The 16,969-nt window shown below is 39.5% G+C and overlaps 1 protein-coding gene and 1 long non-coding RNA gene across 7 annotated transcripts in view; both read left to right on the top strand.

Annotated features, from left to right (window-relative positions):
• The window catches only part of DIP2C (disco interacting protein 2 homolog C), a 307,254-nt gene that overhangs the window by 57,471 nt on the left and 232,814 nt on the right, over positions 1 to 16,969 (top strand). The window lies entirely within an intron of this gene.
• LOC135280736 (uncharacterized) lies at positions 9,372 to 15,116 on the top strand. The gene is made up of 4 exons (XR_010347599.1): positions 9,372 to 9,452; positions 9,588 to 9,705; positions 9,915 to 9,993; positions 14,924 to 15,116. It is a non-coding gene; the product is annotated as an uncharacterized LOC135280736 (long non-coding RNA).

Raw genomic sequence — 16,969 nt, 5'->3', positions numbered from 1 at the left:
TTTTTTTATCATAAAAAAATCCAGGCTTATATGAAGAAGGGTATTTTAGTGGTGAGGGTTTGAAAAAGTTGGAAATCTGTTCATGATCTTGACAAAACAAAGCAACCTCATACATGATGGAATACCTGTGTTATACCAAAAGTGTCTTAATTTATGGTTATCCAATCATAAGCAAATATACTTGTCCTAGTTTTTGGTTTTAACTTAGGATGGAAAAATGATGAAAGTCTGTGAGAGGAAAGATATCTCTCCTTTTCTGGCCTCTCACCATCCTCCCAGCCACAGCCCCCCAAGTGTGATTTTGTCAGGGTTAGTTGAGTCTATTGTTATGTGTAGTACTTGTGTTTACCTTACTGGAGAGTAGTGGGAAAAAGAAATACAGTATTTGACCTGTCTTGGTTGTCTTTTCAAATTCGATTATACTGTGTAATTTCTTTCAGCTAGCCAGTTTGTTAATGAAGGCTTCAAGTGAGCTTATTTACAGCTGTGCTGCAGGGGGATGTTGAAGGTAGCATTCTCCTACATTGATTTGTGTCAGTGCTGGGCTTCACTGGCTCAGCTGTTGCACTGTTGCAATGTACACAGCTTTAGAGACGTGTATGTTGTAATAGGTTCATTATCTGTGGCCACTGGATCTGATTTTTTAAATTTAACACTGCTGCTGCTTTCTCCTAAGGAATAACCAGTGTTTATGTTGCAACTTCTTCCTGTGTAATTAATTGTAGGGTTTTTGTATTGACTCCAGGGAGTCTAAATGGCAAAACAGAAGACTAAAAGGAAAAACATGCTTCATAAGGTGGTTGCCAGAGATGGAATCACACTATTGTTATTAGGGTAAAAATAGTACAAAAAAAGTTGCATCATGTCAGTGTATGTCCAATCAGGAGAACTCTACTTGTGAGATGGCTTTGGTTCCTGCTTGCATATACTATGGAAATATGGATATCTACAAAGTAAAGTTATGTTTTCAAGATTGTTTTGAAGCATGGGATTAAGCAGCAAGATTAATTCTGCATAGGATCAGTTCTCAAGGTTAACATGAGCCAACTGGGTTTTCTAAACCCAATGTTTTTATCCATAAGATGCAATTTCAGGATTGTATATTTTCTCAGACCCTTTGCAATTAGATTTTTAACTCATAATTGCATTGCTTTTCCCTACAGCTTGCCACTGAGACTCTAAAATGTGTCATGAGAAAAGATTTCAGCTAAATTTAGCCTGTCCTCTTCATTTGAAAATGAAGGCACAGGAACATAAATGTGTAAATGACTACTGTGATGCAGAGCAGGAGAGTTACTGAATGGCTGCTCTTCCTCCCCCCTCACTCCCTTTCTGAGCTGTCTTGCTGCCTCTTCTGCTTGTGCACTGTGAGTCACACTGATGTCATTCCCCACGCTGGCAAAGCAGAATTCGGCAGATCCGTGACTCTTTCTATTTTGGGATTTACCGATTTGGGGTTTGGTAGCATTGTACACATCTGAATACAAGAGTAGCACTTTCACTGTTGTGTTACCCCCATGACTTCGTGTGTCCCACAGGTGATGTCTTTCCCATCAGTAACACCTGAGTGATAACATTTTCTTGCAGTTTTTTCTCTTCCCCTGCCTACTCCTCATTAACACTTTTCATTAGCAGTGATAAAGCTTTATCAGTTAAGAGCTGTCAATGCAGCAGAGCACTCTAAAGCCTGGAGGTTGCTGCTGTGGGGGCTCCTGTGTAGTGTGAGAGCTCCAAGCCCTGCAGTGTTTCTCCCTGCAAGGATCAATTCTTTACTGAAATGGTGAGGATCCCAACAGAACTGGAGGTTTCTGTTTCAAATACCTTGTCTGTGGAGGTTCATCATACTGTGCTGCTTTTGGAAAGTGAAATTGGGCATATTACTAGCTCTGCTGAAAGTGAGAATGCAAGTTACTGAAGCCTAAAATTGCTCATCGTGGTGAAAAAGAATTTTTGTTAAAGGAAAACAGTGCTGTTTCTTTTGTGGTGTGCAAGGTTTAATGACTGATGCATCAGCTATGAAAACCCTTCAGTTTCTGGGTCTGCTGGAAAAACTGGCATATTGCAGATAGATTATCCTTGTAGGTTCCTTTCCAGTGAATTATCCTATCCTATCCTATCCTATCCTATCCTATCCTATCCTATCCTATCCTATCCTGCCTTGTCCTTCCTCTTTTGTAGTTATAACTAAAGATATTGCAAACTAGCTTTTACATTGAACTAACTACAGTGGGTTGCCATAATTGTAATTTATTTTCCCCAAAGTGGAAGGAATGTAGCCCATACATGCATGTGAATTGTGTGTAACATTCCTGAAGGAGGAATGTCTCTTCTTTTTCCATCTTTTATTTTATTGAAATGCTGGGTGTCTGTCAAGCTTGCTTTTGCTCAATGTCTAGAATTCTCTGCTTTGCCCTGTGTAAGCCTGACCAGAACAGGACCCCTCAGGAATTAGTTTACTCACAACACACAATTAAGTAGGTTGTGACTACACCTGAATATTAATGGCAGCTGTAATAAAACATAGGCATTTCACACTTAATAAAGACCTTTGCAATAGCTTGGGGATGTAAATAATTTTGTATGTATGTTATATTAAAAATATTGCTGCCTTCTACTTTTTGATCATGTAATAGAAGTCATGAGACAGAAGTCAGAAGCTGCAACCAAAGGTAATAAAACTAATTAGTTCCTGTATTTTAAGGTCATAACTTATGGAGGCATAAAACATTTAGTTTTGAATATTGCTTCTTACACACTGGAAAAATTTACTGAAGATAATGTGGCTAAAATTATCTAAAGCATGTGGCATGCACTGCAAGAGAAAAGGAGTTAATTAACCAAAAGATTTCAACAGGGTCTACATACGGCATTTAAACTTTTATAACCTCTGAATTTTGGATGCTGTTTAGTGTGTGCCTAATTAATTTCCACTCAGTGAAGGTAAAATTCAATGTGGAAAAGTTTATTGCAGTAATCTTGTAATAAGAACATAACTACAGAGAGAACTGATCAGTGTTTAAGGAATACACTCTTAATTCACTGTGGAGGTTGAAAGACTGAGGCTGGGTTGGAAAGTTAAAGTCAATAGCTCAGATAGCAAAATGCTTTCTGACTGCTGCCTCCTTTTTTGGTCTTTGTTAGAATTTTGATATTGCATTGTCTGTTGTAACTCAGATCAATGACAGGAAAACCAGGGAAGATCCATGGTGATGATTTTAGATGTTGCTGCTCCTCAGGTGTGGTGTTGCTGCTGCACTCTGATGGGGAAACCTGGTCTTGCTAAGTTGTGGCCATTCTTTCCTTGGTTCCATTTGTACAGGACCACACTTTTACTTGGGATTATTCAAATGCAGGTGGCTGTGATGAGAATTGCATTCTCTGTCTTTTGCAAAGCAAAATGCTTGTGTGCACTGAGATGTAGCAGTGTCAAAAGTCTCCTTGTTATCCAAAGTAAACGAAACAGATTTTCTTGTTAAGACCATAGAAGTCAGCATTAGAACCAGCATGTTTACTGTGTGATTAAGAAGTTTCTCAACAAAAGTTTTGTTCTTGCTTAATGAAAGGAACTTCACAGTGGATTAATAGCATTAAGACTAAGGATGTGGAAAACAGTTTTAATACCAAAATAATTGTTTAAATAGGGAATTAATTACAGTGATTAGTGTAGTTCTTATTGAGTGATAATACACTTCAACTCAAAATTTTTACTGGGTTTTAAATATTACTGTGTAACTATGCACAGTAAGGGTTACTTTATTTGAAGATTATGTTTTGTGGTAAGAAAGTAAAAGGCTAATTTGATTCATATGTATCTGGTGTTTTTTTGTTTCATATAAGTTACCTTGAGAATGGGATGCCCAGTGGAGTTCACAGGGGTATTTCCCTGGCAGTCTAGAATTGAACAAAGAATGACTTTCACTTTATTTCTGTTTGCGACTACTGCTCACTCAGTGTTTTCTGGGTAATGTTGCAGTTTTTATTTCTTCAGGGCAGGACGTTCTCCAGAATAGGAGGCTTTTAGGTGCTTCTTAAAGGGGCAGGTTTTGCATATTGTATGGCAGTGGATTAGGTTTGAGCAACTCTTTCCATGTGCTGTGTATCTGTGGTTAATTTACATTGTGATAGCTGTGATAAAGACAGAGGTGCCCATTCAGTCACAAGTTCCAGTGTGTTCCCAGTGGAGTGGTTTGTTACACTTCATCCTTGCCAGTTTTAAACGCTTCTTAAATTCCTCGGCTAGTTGCTCCTGACCTCTATTTTCATTCTGTAATTGTATTTTTAACAGAGTGGGCCCCATGTAATAAGCATTAAGAATATGTTCACTACAGAGTTTAAATAACAATGTTTGGGAGGCAGACATTGCCTTTTTTTCCATGCAACTCATTGGAATAATTTTGTGTATCAGCAAAAAGTCTTGGGCCTAAAAGTGATGGTGTCTCATGTGGGTTGAGTTCAAGGTTGAGACCAGCAGGCTGCAATGATGGCCACTTTTGGCAGAAATAAGAAATTTAACAGGATTTTTTTTTCAGTGTGATTTGATTTATGTTCTGACTATTACATGTGAACAGCTAAGCCATAATTCTGCTTAAATTTAAACTTGTAAGTATTCCCACTGGCTGAAATGAGACTGCCCATGCTTAGGTGAAATGTAGGCATTGGTGTTCCCAGAGCTGGAAGACAATGGGAAATGCTCTCCTGCATTTGCTGTTCACGCTGAAAATGGGAGGATGGTCTCAAAAATGTAACCAAAGCACTGACAGCTGCAGTGTATTTAATTTTAGAATGAACATAGCCATCTTACTCAAGTAATACTGTATATTTAATTGGGTTGATTGCAACAATTTATGACACAAACTGTAACCATTGGATGCATCAGATTAAATGCTGCATTTTAGAATGGCACATTTGATAATTATTTGTAGTCCTTTATTGTAAATATTAATGAAATTTCAGTATGTATATTTAATTCAGAAGTGTAGACACTTAATCTTTTGTTTTTTACTTTATGCTAGGCATAAATTAAATGTTTTGGACTGTGTATGTCAGGAGGTAAGCTTGTCCTCCTTCAGCTTCACACTATTTTAAAAAAGAGAATTGGTTTATTGTATTTTGTTAAACTTTTAGAAGAATTCAGGATTTAGGAATAACATTTCACACAATGGTTTCAAAAGAAAGCTTGGAAAACCTTGGCTGAGTTAAGTTCAAATATGAAAAAAGCTGGAGAACTGAAAAGTTATTGATCTTGGCAATGCTTTTTCTAAGAACTGAGCAAAACGTAATTAGTGATCTGGAAAATAACTGGCAATTAAAAATGGTCAGAGCTCCTCAAGGAGAAGCATGGAAGTTTATATTCAGCAATTCTGTCAAATGGAATGGGAACAGGGCTTGGGTGGCTGCTCCTTTTCCTGGACAGTGCCTGAAGGGAGCAGATGAGGCAGCAGGGCTCACAGCTTCACATGCAGCTTTAGGCTGGGTTTCCTTAGCTTTCCTTTCTTAGAAAGAATCTCTTAGCTAAAGACAAGTCAGAAAATATACCCTGAGATCAGAGCTGCTGTATCCTGATAGATAATTTTAGTAGCAGGACCTAGATATGTCTTCCTCTTTCTCATGGATGTTGTAGTTGTGAGATGAAGAAACACTTAATACCATAAACAGTGATAAAAGCTCTTCACAGAATCCCCAGTATAAAGTTTTATTTTATTTAAATACACTCAGGAATTGTCATTGTATATGTTTTTATGAAAACATATTTTAATAAGAACTGTATTTGAGAATAATAACCCCAAAATTATTAACCTCCAAATAACCTCATTGTCATGTAAGACAGATGACAGCTTATGGCCTAATGTTATTTTTTTTCAGACCTTTCAACTGTGCAAAAAGAAGTATCTCCAAAGCCTAATATATGTAGTTGCTGATGTGCCTGGGGGGTTGCAATGCACACTGCCTTAGTGTATCAATGTATGTAGTTCAAATTCTCTTTATTGTTAACTTGCCAAAAATTTAGCATTTCTGAATCATTAACAATGGGACAGTCAATTTGCATATTGGCACAGGGTTGTGGTCTTGGGCCAGACTGTACAGCTGAGAAGCTGGTCTGGTCTCTGTGGCATTGGTAATTGAGATGTTACAGAGTTTCACAGATAAGAGCTGTCTGGATCCACACAGAGGAACCGGAAACATTTTTTTTAGAAAGAGTAATTTTTACCTCTTTGATCATTGGGACAATTAAATCCCTAATTTTACAGTTACAGATAGCTGTGCCATTTTTGACATCTGTGTTATGTCCATTGTCACAAGGGGCCCTGTGTTTTAGCAAGCTTGTTTGACTACATCCTTGTAGTGAAATATGTCTTTTTTGGTTATTTTTTATTTAAATATAAAGGGTGCTGGGCAGTAGGCCCTGATGCCAGTGATGCAGCCTATTCTCCCCTCCCCTGGACCACCCAAAAACCTGCCTTGCCATGGGTATCATGGATAGGATAGTGATCCTATCCATGGCAGGAGGTTTCAGGATTTCATAGCCCTGCAGGAGAAAATGGTCTGAGTTACACCTACTCCCCTTTACATCAGGCTGAGGGTCTGCAAGAGCAGAGGAGGTTGGATTTTTCATGTGCTGCTTGCATCCCAGTCATTGGTCTTGGGAGGGTGTCCTTGCACAGGGTGAGCCCTCTGCCCCAAGGTGGGTTGTGCTTCCTCAACCTGCCCTTCCTCCAGGCTGATTCAGTGCTATGTTTGTCATGGCATTCAAATCCTGGTGTTTATAAAGGTTTACTAAACACTTGAACTTCATTTACTATGTGGTAAGACACATTTTTCTTCTTGCCTGGCTTTCACTGCATAGATTAGTGTTTTGCCAGGGGTATTGCAACACTTCATTATTTAAGTGGAGTGTTACTTTATAATGTATTCAAGCCAGAGCGAGACTTGTTGTTTTAATGCTATCAAATCCTGGTGCACAGTGATAGATGCATTCCTTCCCAACAGAAGAAATCTTCCTGTTTCCTGAAGCTTTTTGTGCAACCTGGGAATTTAATTTAAAAAGAAAAGGTCTGTCAGGACCTTTGAAACAGAGTAGTATTTGGTGCCACCATTATCAATGGTTTCCTTCAAGGGACTTTCAGGTTTGTTGGCTACTACATTGTCATCTTCATTTCCTCCCCCTGGTCTTCCTTGTACAACTTTTATGGTTTTATTTAGGCTGTTAATTAGGTAGGACTATACTGCCACAGGTGTGTAAGAGATCTAGTCTTGTTAAGCTACCTTGGGCGTTTTTCTGATCTGGAGATAATAAATGGTGTAGATCCTCTAATTACAGTAGAGTGTAGTTCAAACCACTGCTGTTGAGTGTTGTGGAAAGTAAGAGGCAAGGGCAATCATAAGAGTTTACAATATAAATAGACAAGAGAAATGAAAGCTGGTACATGAGATGCATTATTATCTCCCCATCTATGAACAGGTAGGGTCAAAAATAAAATGATATATCTAGTGTGAGCTACCTCGGTGACATTTGAGGTGAGACAGAAGGAGCCTTGTCATTATATGAATGGTTCTAATTAATTTCTCCTGACAGAGCAACATAGGTGTGCAGTGCTGATTTTTATTTATGTTTGCAGTCAGTGTCAGGCCCAGTCACTACAGTTTATTATAGAAAATAAGTTATTTTTACCCCAAAGATGTTACATTCAGGGTCAGAAGAAGTCCTGGTGAGCAGACATGGTGGGGGGGAGGTAGGGTAAGGAAGGTGTGTGTATTGTAGTGTTGACACATCTCATGGCTACACAAGAGTCACTCTCAAACCACAGGAAGCACTTGGCATCTTGCAGGATAAGGCCTCTCCAGGTCATCACTCAAATAATATCCTCTTTATTGTACCGGTGATAAATATCTTTTGAGTGCAGAAGAAGCACTCAAGAAGCAGCTCCACTGCTGTTGGTGAGAAATGCAGGTGCTCAGCATCTTTGAATTATTAATTTAGAAAGAATCAGATGCAGAATGCCTGTGGTTTTTGTGGATCTGTTTAATTTATATAACCTGTGTACATCCTTTCACCTGTTTCTTGAAAATACATTTAAATATGCTATATACTGGCTGTCCTGTTGGCTGTTGTAACATTGCAGAAGCATAATTGTGTAAGCTTGTGCAGGGAATATTCTCCATATAGATACACCCAGAAGCACTGGGGATATCTAGGACCTTTGTATGAGTTCCTGTGTGAGACCAAACTGTATCAAGCTTTGGAGTTACCTGCTTCTTGCTATAGGATCAGCCAGATCACACAGGAATTAAGGCACCACAGTGTGGTTTGTCATGAGCTGGAATTTTCATGCATTCCTGCTACTTGGACAGAAATTTTCAGTCCAGCACATTAGAGTTCGTGTTGCATGTAGAATTTAATTCTAAAAAAAAAGTGGTATTGAAACAAAATGTTTCTGTTTTGGCATCTCTCTTCTGTATATTTTTTGAAATGTGAATATAGAACACAAAAGAGATTTCCCATAGAACTGGTTGTGGTAACTCAGCCCTGTGTAGCAGTAGAGCTGAAGGGGTACATTCAGTTCTTATACTGACCCTTGTGGGTGCTAGCATCTGAGTAGAGAATATTGGTTTATTTGGGCTAATGGCTGCACAGAGGTCTTGGGTGGACTCTGCCAGAGCTGCTGAAGCTGTGAATCATCTTGTGTAAGGTTAGATAGCAGTTTGGGTGTCTGCCTCTGCTCAAATCATTATAGGGTCCCTATGTAATCAAAGGAAAAGAACAGTTTTTTCTTGGACACGATTCACCTGATCCTATTTTTAGACATCTGAGGGTCACGTGAATTGTAGTCTAGGAGTGTCTGTCTCTAACCATTATCTAGGAATGGAAACCAGATTAATGAGATGGATTCATTTGACAAAACTGAGACATCCTAGCCAGAGAATCTCACTATTGATATTTGCAAGGTTTCTGATGAGGCCCCAGACAAATTGATTCTGTGACTCTTTCTACTACCAAACAATGGGAAAATGGGACAGGAATTCTGACTAAAACTTCTATGTTTCTATTCTAGAAATCCAAGTAACCTGATAAGTGGATTTTAGTTCAAGTTATTTTAAGTACTGTATATATAACCAGAAAGGTAGAAAAAAAAAAGGATTTTTAAAAAATACATGGCTTTTCATGCAAGAAAGAATGGATTTCTTTGTTACAGCTGGAATAGGATTTGTTTGTTATAATCAGAATAAGTCCTTTTACTTCAGACTTCAGGGGCCTTGCAGTTCCAAAAGCTGCTTTACAGATTTTACAGCTATCCCACTCCAGGCTGGTATTCTGTGGATAGGTGCATCACAGACAGCAGACACCACTGTGATGCAGGGAGCTGATTGTCTTGCAAGACCTGCTTAGTAGAAGGGACAACAAGAAAAGATAGAGCCTTTATTCATGGCTGGACTGCATTTCAGATAATTTCCATGTATGTTCTCCTATTCCTGGGTTCCTAACATGTCTAGAAAAGAAATGAACCGACACATTCCCTGTTCCAAACTTGCTGGGAGCTGTTCTGGCCAACACACCTAGAAAGGCTCATCCCTCTGGGATGCCACTCCAGGTGGGCCAGGTTGGATCCTCCCTGCAGGGGTTGACAGTATGAGTGCCATGGACAGGGACAGCATCAGGGACATCTGGGGAGCCTTTTCTCTCACCTCCATTTCAGTCTGCACCCAAAGGTCTGTGACCTGTTACTGATGTTAAGAGGGCAGTGTTGGCTTCAGTGCAATCAAGTTTCATTTCACAGCCCTTTCAGTTTGTGGGGTTGTATTTTCTTGTAGGAACAGAAGTTTCTTACAAGGTATTTCCGTGCTCATATGGTGGAAATGTTTTGCGTTTTGCCCAGAAATATATGAAACTTCAGGCACTGAGTTAAGTGTCCCTGTAGGTGCTTGTAAGGTTGTTCCTGGATACTGCTGAAGCATCTCCACTGCCTGCAGTATCTTGAAGCACCACTTGCTCTCTAGGTAAGTCATACTGGTCTTGTGGTATCGTATTTTCTCAAATCTACAGAAGGCATCCTAGTTTCCTGGCATCCAAAATTAAATCTGCCTTAGTAGTCTTCATTTAAACTACATGGCAGGCACCAGCCCACTGCTTAATTTACATTTTCATGTGATATTTAAGAAGAAACATTTTTCCCTAGATGAAGCTTTCTGTTAGCATAGAGCTGAATTATTTTTATCTCATTACAGAAATATTTTTATTGACTTCATTGGGACAATTTAGTATCAGTGAAGCACACAATGTTTGGCTTGTAAGCAGCAGAATTTATCATGCAATGCAACTTAAACAAAAATGCAGATTTGTGGATCTTTTTGTCCTTTTGAGCTCTAGACTATGCTCATTTAACTAGTGTTGCATCTTGTATTGATACAGTGCATTTAGATTTTAATGAACATTTGCATCCTTGGCATTTCAACTTTGGGAAGCTAAATACATCTAATTATTGGCAAACAAATTCATTTAAGGGTTATTGGTGTATTTGTTTATCAAGATGTTTTTAAGTCAGTCTTTCAGCCATTCACAATTGTTCCCTGAGCCGCCATCCCTTGAACACAAGAAATCACTGGAGGCCATCTGTATCTCTTCCTGACTTGAACAGGACTGTTGTAAAGTAACTAGGTCCTTTTGAAGAGCTTCTGGCCCATCTCCTAAAAAAATGGCAAGGACTGAAACAGGGGAAATCAAAAAGAATGAGATTATAATTGGCACTTTATGAGCACTTGTGAGGTTTGTGTAGCTGCAGCAGGCTGGGCATGGTCAGGTGGGAAAGGAGTAGAACAATATGTTTTGGATGAAGAAATGTTACATAATTCCCTACGAAAAAAGGGTTGGAATCAGAGATGCTGCAGCACAGTGGATTGTTTATGCCTGAGTTGTAGTGGTTGTACACAGTGAAGATTTTTTGGACTTGAGCTTGTATTTGTCTTGTATGTTTGAACTTCCCAACCATGATGTTGAAATACTAGTAAAAATGCTACGTTCAGAATGCCTTTTCCAAATTGCACTGTTTGCTCCAGATTTGCCCTAGATAAGTCAAACTAAACTATTGAAACTAGAGTGGCTTAGGGGGTTACCTTCAGAAATCAAATCATTGTGACAGCAGACTTTTTCAAGTTAATTCTGACCAGTTGAAAAAAACCTGTATTGAATGCAACTTAATTATGCAAATTATTAACATAATTGAAAGCACATTAAGGGCCTGGTTGAGGGAAGGGTGTATGGGAAGTTATAATGTGCCAGTCTGTGGCTTTTAGTGGTTGAAATAATTAATTTTAGGGTTTGTGCTGGTGCTGTGTTGTTTTGAAAGTACTTCCAAGGTCTGAGCTGTTGATCAAGAGGAAGAGAAAAAGGTTTTTCGATGGTTGTGAAATATGATGTCCTACTGGAAATTATTTTGTCCCTTTGGGGAATCTGTGGGAATTCACCTGTTGTCCTCATTCTTGGATTTGTGTTAGCTGCAGGAATGGGTGAGATGAGTGTGTGGGATCTTCATCCATATCTGTCTTCAGAAAAGAGACTCTGCTGTGCATATGCCCTGGCAGTCAGTTGGAGACCAGAAACTGGTGATATTTTTTTCAGCTGGCAAAGGCTGGGAACATGGCATTGAGCTCAATTGTTGGAGGGGACAAACCCTTCAGTAGCAATGCCTCTGCCTAATGACCCAAATTAGGGTTTTTTGGCCTCCGAGGGTTTACTCAGCCAGAACAGAGGCCATACAACTGGGTCTTGGTCTCAGAAAAAGCAGGAAAGCTGTCACTTCTCAGATTGACCCTGGTGCCACCAGTGTAGGTGCAGGTGATGGGAATGGAGAACACGGTAATCTTTTCAGACAAGTTCTCCAAGCTTTATCTGGTAGAGTGTAATGCTAAGCAGCCTCTTATGAAGAACAGTTTTGTTGGTAGTGTTCAAAGGCACTTTTCTTGCAGCCCACCTGTGTGACTCATTAGTAGCAATGCTGTTTTAGCCTGTTCTGACTTTTTAAATGGAGCTAATAAAAACTTCTCTAGAAACCCCTGTGTATTTAGGTTGGTCATTTCGGTAGGAGAGCTCTTATTTGTTTAAAAAGAGAAATGTATGAAGTAAATGCAAAGAGTGAAGAAGGCCAGGAGTGAGGTTTTTTGGTAACAGAGCCAGCAGAGTTTCCCTCAGAGTAAAGTTCTGAGCAGCACTCACATGTGAATGTTTGTTGTTTTGTGCTGCTTCGCTCTTGTTGCTCAGACACAGAAGGTCTTACATTCTGGGATGGGGCACGCACTGATTCTGGCTTGCCATCACTAAACTCTTGAAACAGCAGTAAACTTGTGGCTTCTGCACCTGTCTTCATGGATTAGTGCCCAGAACCTGTAATTAATGTGAGTCCTTGTGTGTCTAATTTGCCTTGAAAAATCAGACTTTCACCCCAGAATGCACTCGGTGCAGCATTCAAACCAGCCCGTGCAGGCTGTGGCACTCGATGGGGTGGGATCAATACCCAGTGTGAGCTGGTGGCACTGGCTCAGCAGCAGCTCCCTGGGTGGCTTCTTGGCCTGTTTTTCCTGTGTGTCCTGCACTGGTTGCGTGTCCATTAGGAAATCCCAGATACTTGTATTTGCTCTGTGGTAGGTCCCCATCTCCAGCCATCCCATGCGGCCTTGTGGTGACAGCACGAGGCAGAAACAATGCAAGGAGTGTGTTTTGGCAGTTGTCCTAAACTCTTTCCTAGAAAGAATGTGCAATTGCTTGTCAAGGAGACAGATGGGATTTGCAGGCTGCTGGGCACAGGTAGTGCGTGGGCTCTCCCTGAGCGCGGCCGCCAGGCCCCGGCGGCGGCCTGGAGCTGGGGCAGCTCCCAGAGGCTGCCTGGGTACCCTGCTCATACCCATCATGGGTGTCACCCATGTACTGTTTCCCTTTAAAAGGCATCTTTTAAACTGGTGTGTCCTAAAAGGCTTCTGGAAAGCACTGAATTGCAGCAACCAGCTCTGCCAGCCTCTCCTTGCAGGTGGCTTTGGTTCATGTGACAGGTGATGAGTGTGGGCAAGGAAGGGTTAAGGGATGTAGAAGATCTTGGAGAGTTAGAGCCTGACTTCCCAGTGGGTTGTTGTCATTGATTACACTGTATAATTGGTATGAATTTATGAATACTGTTAACTTACCAAAATAAGGAATAATAGGAAGTATGATACACACAAACCGGAACAAGTTGTCAGGAGAGATGATTGAAAAATACCATGTTAGAAAATACTAAGTTTCAATCTTGCATTCTAGTTTTAAACATGAGAATTTTTTAAGAGTTAAGCAGCAATAGCTATGGAATATTTGACCAGCAACTTTGTATAGCTGACACTAAATGCCAGCTGAACTCTGTTGATTGTGATTTTATGCTTCCTGGGAAGAGTTGAGCTGGGACCCTGCCAGCCCCTGAAGACAGAGATGGTAGGATTTGTTTTCCAGAACCAATTTCTGGAAATATTCGTCAAGAAAATATGTGGCAAGCTGTATGTACTCACCATAATGTTGCAATAAGGGGACTCTGTTTTAACAGGATTTTTGCAGTCTTTTTAGGAGAGGTCACCATGGCCTCAAGGTAATGAGGTTTTGCTCTCAGTTTCTTTTCAGCTGGGATTTCACCATGTGAGTTAATTGTCGTATTTGGTGAGGATGAAATAGTGCACACAAGTACCAACTACCTTCAACTTATTACAGTCATGTTTTATTTTAACCAGGGATTGTTTCAATGCTTGGGTAACTCTGATTGCCAAACCCATTAAGTCCTTGCCCAAAGTGGATCATGAGACTATGTTTAAGAAATTACTGAAGTGGAACTACTTCAAAATACTATACCAGGTGATTTTCCCAATTTTTCCCAACATATTTTTCTTTATCTCTGTGCTATAAAGTAGACTACAAAAGTGATATGAATTTGGGTTTTTCTTGTATCACCTGGAGCTGCAGAGTAGAGCTTATGTAACAGAGAGGCAGAATAATTGAAGGAGCATTACAACTGCTGAGATACACAGTGCTTGATGTTGTTTGTGATAAATGTAGCTAATTATTTTGCTTTTAGTGGTGAAATGATTATAATCTGTCTGCAGTGTTGATCTAGACAAATGCAGTTATAATGTTTTGTTCAACTCCAACCTTACCATTAGCAGATTGCTTTTGCATATTGTTCAGAAGGAAAACCACCTTCCTTGGTCTGAGATGTAATGGATTCATACTCCAAGTCTGGGTTGGTCACTGATCCTGCTCAAGCAGGAGTTAGACATTTGGGCATCTAAATAACCACTTATTTTTCTCAATCTGTTCACACTAATAATATATTAGATTGCAGAGATGGTATTGTCACTGTTGAAGTGAAAAAGCTGGCTGAGTGTTAGGGTTGTTGGCATGCACCTAATGCCATTCTCTTCAAATTTTCTAATCCAGGGTGATGCACACATGCCCAGGCCCCATAGCAGTGGCAGCAGTGTGCTCCTGGGGGCTGGCAGATCCCTCTTTGGAGGAGGACTCCGGCAGTGCTTGGCAGCAGGCTGGGTGCTGAGCTCTCCTCCGCGGCTCCCGGGTTGTCATGGGGATGTGTTTTCAGCTGGTGAGCTGAAGCAGAAGGGAGTTGCACTTCAACCAGTGAATCAGATCTTACAAATGCTGCAACAATATCACATAAAGGTTTGGAGGCTTCATAATTTTAGGCAGCTCTTAAAAATAATTTGTTTTATCAGGCATGTTTTCTTAGTATGAGACCTCAGGATCACATTTTCCTTCTGGAGGAGATAGAGTACATGGAAAAATATTGCCTCCTCTAGCTCACATATTTCCAGTTTTGCAGTGCTGATCTATCTTACTCGAACATGCTTTTGTTTTCGTGATCAAGATGCAAGGTCTTCTGTCTTTCCCTGCTACTCATTCCAGCTCAGAAGCTGAAGCTAATCAACAGTGTAGGAACAAAAGAAGACTTAACCTTAAATGGATTCAAGGTGTATCAGCATAAATCCATCAGAAAGGAAATCTCAAATCCATGAAACCATTGCAGAAGCTGGCCTCCAGCTTTGGGCTAATTTCCTTTCTTCAGGACATAATTTCTTCAGTGTACCTGAATATTCAGTCAAATGGAAAATAAATCTCAGTACTGTTTTACTGGAACAGAAATCTTGCTTTCATTTTTTTTCTATTAGACAGGGAAACAGGTTTCAAATTTTCCAAAAAAAAAGGCCAGAAGAGTATTTCTTGAATGTTACATGTATAATATCCACTTTAATTACAAATTAAATTGAGAAGACAACTATGAGAAGACAAAAATGAAACAGTGCAATTTTTATTTTTGAATAACTTAAGCCTTTTTGATTCCTTTGGAAAGCATCAGCAAATCCATTTACAAAATAACTCTTGATTACTGTCTGTCAAGTCATCTTTTCCTTTCAAAGAAACAATCTTAACTTGATTTCACTTTTGTTCTTGTGACCACTAAGCTGATTTCATCTTGTTAACAATATGCCATGCTATTACTGTACTGTAAACCAAATTCCTTAAGTTTTGATATTGTAACAATATTCGGCTTCCCAGGATTGTCAGAATTAATTTTTTTATTTCAGAGATAGATATTTGGTAGTACAGCCAGGTCATTGTTGAAACCATCTAAGAGCTACTCCTAAAAATTGCAGTCAGTTAATTTAGCTCTTCATGCCAGGGAAATGTAACACACATAAATAACTGCTATAACCTAATCTCTTCTGTTATCTAAAGTGGGAAAAATACTTCTTGTTAATCTCTGTACCAATCCCTTGAATGTGGTATGAAGAATCTTAACAAAACATTAATAGCTTGAGATCAGGTTTAACTAAACCATCAACATTTGGACTAAAAACACTTTCTATTGCATCTCAGCTTTGTAGCTGCATTTCAAATTCCCCCAGGCAGTTGAAGAGTGAGGGATGTTGACAATGCTGTGGAGATGCACAGTTTGCCCCAAACTCCATGAGAGGTGAGGAGCAGAACCCTGGAGTTGCCTGTGCTAGACCTTCCCCATCTTTCTTGTTCTGAGGCCATGATTAAGTTTTATTTTAAAACAAATTTCTTTTCAAAACAAACACAGCTGGAATGGTTCTTTATGACCCTTTTCTGTGTTTGTAAAATTTGTATTTCTGGCTGTGCAAATGTTATAGGAAAACAGCCAAAATTCCTTTAACTTGTTTTCTGGCAGTATCTTTGTGCCGCTTAGGAACTCTTGTGTTTTCTTGTCACTGCAGAAACCATTAAATACTGGGTTTGGAATAATTCAGTATATCATCCTTCTGAAGTAGGTACAGGTTTCATGGAGTGGGATTAGGAATTTGAAGAGTAGACATAATAACTGAAGCTAATATTTGATCTGTCCCCTTTTTCTGGAAACAGATCTGTTCTGGCCCAAACCATCTGAATGCACGGATGCATTGATTGCGCTTGGTGATTTCTTTTGTGGAGGTTTTTAATTTCCTTGACAAAGTCAATTTTGCATGTGTGATACATATAGACAGCTCTGGGACTCTGAGATGAGCTGATTAGAAATATGTGTTGAAAGTACAGTAGTTTATATGGGTTATGAAGAGAAGATGAAGTCACTACTGTGCCAGCTGAGGGCCAGAATGCAGGATGTAACTTCGTATGTGCTTGTCTGTGGAGCAGGGGAATCATCATTAATTGACAAATTTGCTGGACTGCTGACCAGAGTCTTGAATACTGGTGTCTGTATCATCATCTGATATGGAGCACAGAATGTAAGGAGCTTGGAGAAATGTAAAATGCATTTTCTTCTCATTCTACAACAATAATAATTTCATTGATTTCCATAAGTATAACTTTGCATAAAGCCAAAGTGAAATAATGATTTTCTCTTTTGCTTCCTATAATTGCTCATGTTTAACCAAAACTTGGATATTTGCAAAATGGTGATTCAATGCAGAGAGGAAGTGCAGTAGAAAT

The sequence above is a fragment of the Passer domesticus genome, chromosome 1, assembly GCF_036417665.1.
Source record: "Passer domesticus isolate bPasDom1 chromosome 1, bPasDom1.hap1, whole genome shotgun sequence".
Taxonomy (NCBI): domain Eukaryota; kingdom Metazoa; phylum Chordata; class Aves; order Passeriformes; family Passeridae; genus Passer; species Passer domesticus.
This window is presented reverse-complemented; position numbering and strand designations above follow the sequence as displayed.